Source organism: Oryzias melastigma, linkage group LG3 (genome assembly GCF_002922805.2).
Source record: "Oryzias melastigma strain HK-1 linkage group LG3, ASM292280v2, whole genome shotgun sequence".
Lineage (NCBI taxonomy): Eukaryota > Metazoa > Chordata > Actinopteri > Beloniformes > Adrianichthyidae > Oryzias > Oryzias melastigma.
Genome location: NC_050514.1, coordinates 10,916,422 through 10,925,237, shown reverse-complemented (window position 1 = coordinate 10,925,237; position 8,816 = coordinate 10,916,422).

Below are 8,816 nucleotides of genomic sequence, written 5' to 3'. Positions count from 1 at the left end.
AAAAATATTTCCTAGAAAACAACTGTTTAAAAAAATTGGCTAAAAGCAGCAAAATCATAATTAAAAGACAACTGAGAACACTTTTACAATAGATCAAAAGATGATTTGTGTGGGACTTTAATTCCGTGATTTGCTGTCCTCACACCAATAAAATAGCCTTATCTTGATCTATAAAGTTTCCACTGTTGCCCTGATGTCAAGAAATACACGTTATTTTGTGTATTCCTTGGTGGGAAAAGGAAAAAACAGTTCAGGGGGGTGTAAAAGCAAACACTCTATTATTGCTTTTCTAATATAGAACAGGATGGTGTGAAACTTGAGAGCGCTTCAGGTTTTAGTCCATACATATGACCTTCATGTGACCTCACCTTACTCTGTTGTAAATCAGTACATGTTCAAACCATTTCCTGTTGTATTCTCTGCACTTATCTTCAAAATACATGAACTGTTCCCTTGATTCATTCATTCCTGATTTCCTCCATCTACTGTAAGTCACTGATAAAGAAACCCTCAACATTCTCAACTCTGCTCCCTCCAGCTCTTCCTCCTTTCTCTCTGTCAGAGACATGGCTGCTTTCGACAAAGTCTTCTTCACCTTTCCTTTAATTCTTGCTGACGCTCTTGTTCCACATCACACCTAAAATCTTCCTCCGCCCATTCTAACCTGCTGGCACATGCCTCTTCACCTCTGCCACATTCTCTGTTGACCCCAAATACTTAAAAGTCCTCCACCTTTTTCACCCTCTGCTCCCTGTAACCTCACCGTTCCACTCAAGTTCCTCTCATTTACACTCAGACACTCTGCTTTGCTGCGGCTGACCTTCATTCCTCACTACAAATTGTACAAGTTCTCCCACTTGAAGCGATGAGAGAGACATGCAATTTTTATCATACTGTAGGTACCGGCAGTATACCACCACTGTCAGAGACAGAATAAGAAAAAAAAAGTACAAAATTCCATTTAATGATTTTTCAGAGTTTATATTTGATTGATGGCGATAAATATGTATTTGGTCATTAAAAAATGTTTATTTCAGTACTTTATTGTACAATTGTTGCAATTTAGATACTAATAGTAATACTAGTAATACTTTCGCGAGCCAAGGTCTTGTATATTTTTTATTCCTATTGTATTTTTTTACATGTATTATTTAAATGAGCATTTAAATATTTATCGTACAGGGATAAGAATATTTCTAAAACATGTTATTATATGCTTTATCTACATCTTTTTGTCTATATGCACTGTTCCAGTCCTTTAGGTACTATTAGGCTATTTTTAATGCATTCACAGTTTCCTCAGTTTTGTATTTTATTATTTTAGAGTTTTGTGTTGAATTAAATGTTGACTCAAGTACTGTAATAAGTATTGTTATAACGTGAGTCTTTTACATTTCATATGCAAAATAAACCTTATATTTAGTATAATAAATAATGGGCTATCACCTTTAATATGGCAGCCATGTTGACTCAAGCGGTCACCCAAAGGTCATTTGCCATTGCTCAACTGTATCATGGAAGATTATTGCAATCCAGATGTAATTTGTTTGGCAGTTTCTACACAGACGCCTTGAGGGCCTCATGTGGAAGACAATGGAGAGGGCATGGTCAGTCTGACGGTGCTCTCTGATTGGCTTACAGCAGTCGCTGCTACCCAAGAGCGGATATAAGCAACGCAAGGAGGTGCTGAGGTCATTTGTTTAGCAATATATTGCCCCGGGTTGCTCGTGAGCATCATGTGGATGGCAGACGAGTGGCAGGGTAATTGTGTCAGCAATCCCTGATAGACCGATGGCAGAAAAGGCCAGAGAGGACTAGTGAGCATGAGAGAGAGAGATAAGGAGCACGAGACCTAAACCTGTCACCTGCATGTGCAGCACAAAACCCAGGAGAGGACAGATGGGCCAGAGGGGGGCAGAGCAGTCAATTGCAAGGACCATTTAACTTTGCTTGGAGCTTTTTTTTCTTTCTTTTTTTAGCCCTAAACACCTTCTGCTTGAATGAAGACATCATAATACAGCTGCTGGTGCAATGGGCATCAGCCATTTTTGTTTCCTTTCAAAATAGCACATGACTAAAAAAAAAAAAATATATTTCATAAATCACTAATTTAGAGCATCTGGTGCATTTGTGTTATTTTGACATAAAATTATTTTGTTTTGCTCTGTAGATAAATCCAAACTTTTTATGGGTACATTGTTGCAAATTCAAACATAAAGGCATTTGTACAAGTGAAATTTTGCTAAGCTTATTTGTTGAATTTTGCAACTTCGAAAAGGAATTCAAAGAGGAAACAATCTTTAGCTTTTTGATTAGGAACAAAAGTCAAACATATTTGATAATGCCACTATAGTAACAACGTCTAGAGCTAAGTCTAGAACTCTAAGCTACTGAGGTGTGTGACCGCAGAGTGTCTTGGTTGGTATGGTTATGTGATGAGCAAAATGAAACTCTTTGCACCCTGATCTAAGTTGCAGATAATTATTGATTTTATTATTTATATCATTGATATGGGATTTATTTTCACTCTTCTGTATCTTACCGCAATTGTTATAAAAATATTTAGCCTTTTTGGCAGAAACACACCTGTTTGAGGTCAACTAATCAATCTGTCTTCATAACTGATTTCAGGATGACAAAAGCGATACACACAGGATTCATTATTTAAAATAGCTCCTTCTCTCCAGTGGGGCCACCACCTGCTGGGGAGGTCAGAAGGGGCCGGTGCACTGTGGTTTGGATGGCAGTCGAAGGCAAGTGCCTCAGCGGCCTAAACAACCATGGAATTTGGCTTTTGGGACATGGAATGGGACCTCTCTTGGAGGGAAGGAGCCTGAGCTTGTGTGAGAGGTTGAGAGATACCGGCTAGATATGGTTACGGTCACCTCCACATACAACCTGGGCTTTGAGTCTCTCGAGAGGGGTTGGACTATCTATCATTCTGGAGTTGCCCATGGTGAGAGGCAGCGGACCGGGGTGGGCTTACTCGTGAGCCCCCAGCTTAGCCGCCAAGTGTTGGAGTTCACACTGGTGGACAAGAGGGTCATGTCCCTTCGCCTTTGGGTGGGGGACAGGTCTCTGACTGTGGTTTCAGGCCAAACAGCAGTTCAGAGTACCCAGCCTTCTTGATGTCTCTTGGAGGGGTACTGGAAAGTGCCCCAAAGGGAGACTCCGTTATCTTCCTGGAGGACTTCAATGCCCACGTGAGCAATGACAGTGGCACCTGGAGGGCCAGGATTGGTAGGAATGGCCTCCCTAACCTGAACCCAAGCAGTATTTTGTTGTTTGACTTCTGTGCACATCATAGTTTGTCCATAACGAATACCATGTTTGAACACAAGTGTCCATCAATAAACCTGACATCAGGACACCCTAGGCAGGAGATTGATGACCGACTTTGTAATTGTTTCAGGAGACCTTCGGCCATGTGTTTTGGACACTAGGGTAAAGAGAAGGGTTGAGCTGTCTACTGATCAATCCAGTTGGATTCGCTGGCGAGGGAGGAGGGCAGAAAGACTTGGCAGACCTAAATGTACTGTGAGAGTCTGTGGGTCAACAGGGAGGTCTTTAACTCCCACATCTGGGAAAACTTCAGGCAGGGACCGAGGGAGGCTGTTGACATTGAGTCTGAGTTGACCATGTTCTCCAACTCTATTGGCTCTGCTGCTTTCTGGAGGTGTGGTCGCAATGTCTCTGGTTCCTCTCATGGCGGCAACCCCAGAATCCGGTGGTGGACACCGGAAGTAAGGGATGCCGTCAAGCTGAAAAAGGAGTCCTATAAGGCCTGGCTGGCTTGTTCGACTCCAGAGGCAGCTGACAGGTACTGGCAGTCTAAGCGAGCTGTGGCCCGGGCTTTTTTGGGGGCAAAAACTCTGTCCTGGGATGAGTTTGGTGAGGCCATGGAGGCGGACTATCGGTTGGCGTCAAAGAGATTCTGGCAAACCCTCCGTCGCCTCAGGAGGGGAAAGCAGTTTTCTGCAGGCACCATTTTCAGTGCAGGTGGGGATCTGCTGACTTCAACTGGGGACATTGTCGGGGGTGGAAAGAAACATTTGAGGATCTCCTCAACCCTGCTGACATACCTTCCCTTGAGGAAACAGAGGCTGAGGACTCTGGGGTGGAACTCTCCATCCCCCAAGCTGAGGTCACTGAGGTAGTCAAAGAGCTCCTCAGTGGCAAGGCTCCTGGGACGGATGAGGTTTGCCCCGAGTACCTCAAGTCTCTGGATACTGTGGGAGTGTCTTGGGTGACACGTCTCTGCAGCATTGAGAGGCAGATGGGAACCGTATTACTTGACTGGTTCCCCTTTTCAAGAAGGGGGACCGGGGTGTGTGTTCAATCTACCGGGGAAACACACTCCTCAGCCTCTGTGGGAAAATCTTTGCCAGAGTACAGGAGAGGAGAATCTGTCCGATAGTCGAACCTCAGATCTAAGAACAACAGTTCGGTTTCCGTCCTCGTCGTGGAACAGTGGACCACTTCTAAACTCTCTTCAGGGTGCTGGAGGGTTTGTGGGAGTTCGCTCATCCTGTGATGAAGAGGCTGAGACGTTTGGATCCATAAGCAAATGGTTTAATGAACAAGGGCAAGACATCAGTGTGGTCATAGTCCAGGCGTGGGTCAAGGCAGGAGACAGGCAGAGATCAAAACCAGGAGATAACGTAAATAGAAACGCTCAGAGATGTATGCAGGGCAGTACACATCTTTACACTGAGATGGTGACTGCAGGCAGACTATATACACTGGTAGTAATGAGGTGGATTGGAAACAGCTGAGGAGATCTGGCTGAGTGTAGAGAGGGAGTACAGGGTCAATACTCGGGCGAGGGCTCCATCTGGAGGTCATATGTGGAGCGGAATGGGGAAATGCTGACACATTCAGTCCGTATGTGTTTTGTGGATTTGGAGAAGGCTTTCGACCACGTTCCCCGTGGTGTCCTGTGGAGGGTGCTCTGGGAGTACGGGGTCCGTGGAGCCTTACTGAGGGTTGTCCGATCTCTGTATGAGATGTTGGACTCTGGCAGGGCTGCCTTTTATCACTGGTTCTGTTCATGTTTTCTATGGGAAGAATTTCTAGGTGCAGCCAGGGGCCAGGGGGGATCTGGTTTGGGGACCATAGGATTTCCTGTCTGCTCTTTGCAGATGATGTTGTTCTGTTGGCTTCATTGAGCCAGGACCTCCAGCATGTATTGGAGTGGTTTGCAGCCGAGTGTGAAGCAGCTGGGATGCGGGTTGTTATGTGTTACAACTGTAATTATGTTGGCGACCACAAGGGGGGCGCTTGGTTGTCCGGGACTGTGCTGTAATACTGCAATGTGGGCAGAAAAAGAAATGACGCTGAATGAATGGAAGCCGAATAAATCGACGTTGAGATCCAAGTCCGCCTGGTGTCTTTTATTGCGGCACCAAGAAGGCCACAAACACAACACGGGTCAGCACCGCTAAGTCTGAGGTCATGGATGGCTGTCAACCGGAGAAAGGTAGTTTGTCTTCTCTCGGAGGGTGGAGTGCTCCTGCCTCAGGTGGAGGAGTTTAAATTTCTTCTGGTCTTGTTCACGAGTGAGGGATAATTGCGTGAGATCGAGACAGGCAGATTTGAGCGGCGTCCGCCATTTTGGGGTCACTGCACCGGTCTATTGTAGTGAAAAGAGAGCTGAGCCAGAAAGCATAGCTCTCAATTTACCTGTTGATTTTCGTTCCAGTACTTACCTATGGTCATAAGCTCTGGGGTCATGACCGAAAGAACACAAGATCCCGACTACAAGCGACTGAAATTAGATTATATAAGTTCACTTCCTTCCACTCCCTTGCAAGCGATCTACTTGTGATTCATTAAGTGATATGTTATGTGTTATGACCTGATTGCTTGAAATAAACAATTTTCTTACAATAATCTTATCAATCATAAGCTTAGTGGTGCAATATAAAAAATACATCTTCCCTTTATCTATATAGACATTAAAAAAAGGTTTTAGTCCTCCACATGTTTGCATTTTTGACAGCTTGCAGGGTTTTCAGCTTAAGTGATTGTTCCCTGGTTGATTTCATAAACTGTGTACCTGTGTGTATCTGCAATTATCTACATCCTCCAATAGCTGCTCCATGAAATAAAAGAACTATAATTTCTGAGATTCACAGAATACCCCCTGAGTCACAGTATTTGTCAGTCATGTCACCCATGTACTCTGCATCATCATAGGCTTCCTGACTGGGCCTCTCACCATTGTTACTACTAAAACACAGCTCCTTGTTTGAGGTTCCTCTGAGATCTCTTAACACATGCTAAACTGTTACCTATTGTTCTTCTGGTGTCTCACACGCATATTGTGATAATTAGCTTACCACTAAACTGTGTCAGTGTTGCTCTTTACTAAATTTACCATTTAAATAGAGATTCTCCTCTACCTGGAAGAATACATCTTTCTGACAGATTCTCATCCGCTATGTCACTTTGTGGTTATGCCATTTTCATGGGTGATTTTCAGAAAAAGGTTGCATTACTCTGTCTTGTCCATTTTTTGGTTTTATCCCCATTTGCTTGGCTTTTCTGCAAATCTAATATTTCTATGTTCTCTAGCTACAGCCGTTTGGACTGCATAGATTCACAGGTATTTAGATAGTTGGTTTTTAATAAGGGGGCTGCACGGTGGCGCAAGTGGTTAGCGCTCTCGCCTCACAGCGAGAAGGCCCCGGTTCAGTGAACATAGGTCAATCTGTCGTGATTAATGCCATTTTTCTTTGATGAGCTTTCTACTATAAATTTGCAATATCAGCTTTATTTATGGAGCATTTGTGAGTATGGTCTATGAAAATGTGTCTTCCAAAGACGCATCCTGTCCTTGTTTCAAGGTGGTGGCTGACTTAGTTAAAGAAATGTCCAGGGGGTATCTTGGAATAAACAACACACCTCTCAGTGTTGCCTTGCATCCCTGTCCCTTGCTGTCGATCACAAGAAACTTCTGCACTCCGACAACTTACAGTTCAACCACTACACACTAACAGGGACACACATCACTGACCTCCAAATCTGCACCTCATAAACAAAACATTACAGAACATTTGGCAATGATGACAAATATTCAGTTCAAAAACTTGAAAAAAATCTACATTCATCATTTATAAAAAAAAAGAATAAAATGGAATTGTCTACAATTTGAAAGGTGCACCTTCTGTTACCGAAATGCTTCTTTTGTCTGAGAATCATGAACGCTTAATCTTTTTGACAGCTTTTTTTTTTTCTATAAAAAAACTTGCTTTTGAAAGAATACATCACACTTGGTCACAAAAGCTTCAAGCTCTAACAAATTCTCAACGGCAAACACTAACTTTTGGTGGTACAAAACCTTTTATTGAGACAGTAAAAGATGAGTCCTGTTTTATTAAATTTACAACACAACTGAGTGACAAAAAACTTTGACAAGTCATGTCTATCAAGTGACAATGACAAGATTCTGCAGAGCTTTGCAGGGATAAACATCTAAACACAACAAGTCATTTTGACAAGAACAGATATATGGCGGATGCTTGAAGGGACAAAAAGACAGTCCTTCATTTCGGTGAATGACTGGAACAATGTTGGTGTATTATGTAGTGCCACAAGAAAGAAAAGAAAAGGAAAAAGTATGTTTCCAAACTTTTGAAAAATCTGTGAAATGACTAACATGGTTTTAGGAATCAGTTGTGGCAGCTGGAAGACAAACGAGAACATTTGATGACAGAAAATGTTGTTTGGGTTCACTTACTCATCCCAACAGTTTGCATGAAGAGTTTTTTTTTTATAGTTTTTACAATTTTGTAAATTATGCTAAATTTATCTATTTGTTTAGGGTCCAGCTTTTAAAGGAAACAGATAAAAAGCTTTATAAACGAAAGGGGTTTAAAACAATTGCTAAGGTATTTTTGCAATCCGAAAATGTTTGTCTTGGACATTTTTTTTTTCATAAATTAGTACAGTTTGTCTAACATAAAATATAGAACTATTGTTTTATTCTTGTCTACGACTTGGTGTAATGGTTAGCACTCTGGACTCTGAATCCAGTGGATCTGAGATCAGCTTTGAAACAAGGTAAGAGAGAAATGCATTTACAAAGTCAGGGTTAACATTATCTGAATTATTTTGCAATCTGAAAATATTTGTATTAGGCAGTTTGTTTGTAATCTATGATAGTTTGTCTAACATCAAATATAGAATTGTTTTTTTATACTTAGCTACTAATTCTGGTTCTATGGTGTAGTGGTTAACACTCTGGACTCTCAGTACAACCTTGAATTTGGGTCAGGTCGAATTACTTGATGAACTTCTCTGTATTTCTGGAGATATACTTAGGTTGTTGTAAGAATTTGTAGATTTTAAATCTTTTCTTGTTGGAATTGTTTTTGCAATTTGGTCAAGTTTTAATTTCCAGCAGAAAGATATGGTTCTATCGTGTAATGGTTAGCACTCTGGGCTCTGAATCCAGTGATCTGAGTTCAAATCTCAATAGAACCTATAAAATATTTGAAGCAAGTAAAGACAGAAATGCATATAGAAACTCAGGGTAAACATAATCTGAATATCTTTGCAATCTGAAAATATTTCTTTTGGGCAGTTTGTAATCTATGATAGTTTTTCTAGCATAAAATATAGAATTTTTTTTTTATGCTGTTCTACTACTCTTGGTTCTATGGTGTAATGGTTAGCACTCTGAATCCAGTGATCTGAGTACAAATCTCAGTAGAACCTTGAATTTGGGTCAGGTCACGTAACTTGACAAAATACTCTGTATTTTGTGAAATCCACTGAAGTTTTTATGTGAATTTTGCAATATGCAATGTTTT